The sequence below is a fragment of the Penaeus monodon genome, chromosome 19, assembly GCF_015228065.2.
Source record: "Penaeus monodon isolate SGIC_2016 chromosome 19, NSTDA_Pmon_1, whole genome shotgun sequence".
Lineage (NCBI taxonomy): Eukaryota > Metazoa > Arthropoda > Malacostraca > Decapoda > Penaeidae > Penaeus > Penaeus monodon.
This window is the reverse complement of record NC_051404.1, coordinates 27,949,719-27,950,276: the sequence shown is the minus strand read 5'-3', so window position 1 is coordinate 27,950,276 and position 558 is coordinate 27,949,719.

The window sequence follows — 558 nt, the reverse complement described above, 5'->3', positions numbered from 1 at the left end:
GGGGGGAAAGTAGAAAGTGGCCTACAGAAAGAAAAATACAAGAACTATAAAGGCCTGGCCAGATTTACAATACGCTGAAATCAGTTCCCCATAGTTCCGACGGGTACACCCTATGGTGCGATTTTTTTATTGTTATTCTTTTTTTGGCAATACATGGATAGCATCCAGTATTCTGTGAATGGATTCCTCTTGTCAGTAACAAAGCCTGAGGGTAACATTTGGTCAGAAATTTCTGACAGGTCGTCTGAGGTACCGTTAAGGAGGGCTTTTTATTAAACATATCCCAGTAAGTGTCCAGATTTAAGAAGAAAGGGAGAACATTGTGACAGTTCAAACTCCTCGAACTCTGAATGCCAGGAGAAGCAAGATGTATGATGTCTATTGTTTGTCTTACGAAATTGGCAAACGTCACTGCCTTAGAAATTCAAACAAATATTCATATGCTGTGCCGAGCTGACGTCTGAAAGGCAGTTGAAACCTGGAATTGACCAGTAAAAGCATTTGTGTACATATAAATAACTAAGTAAACATGTATATATTAACACATACATATTCCTT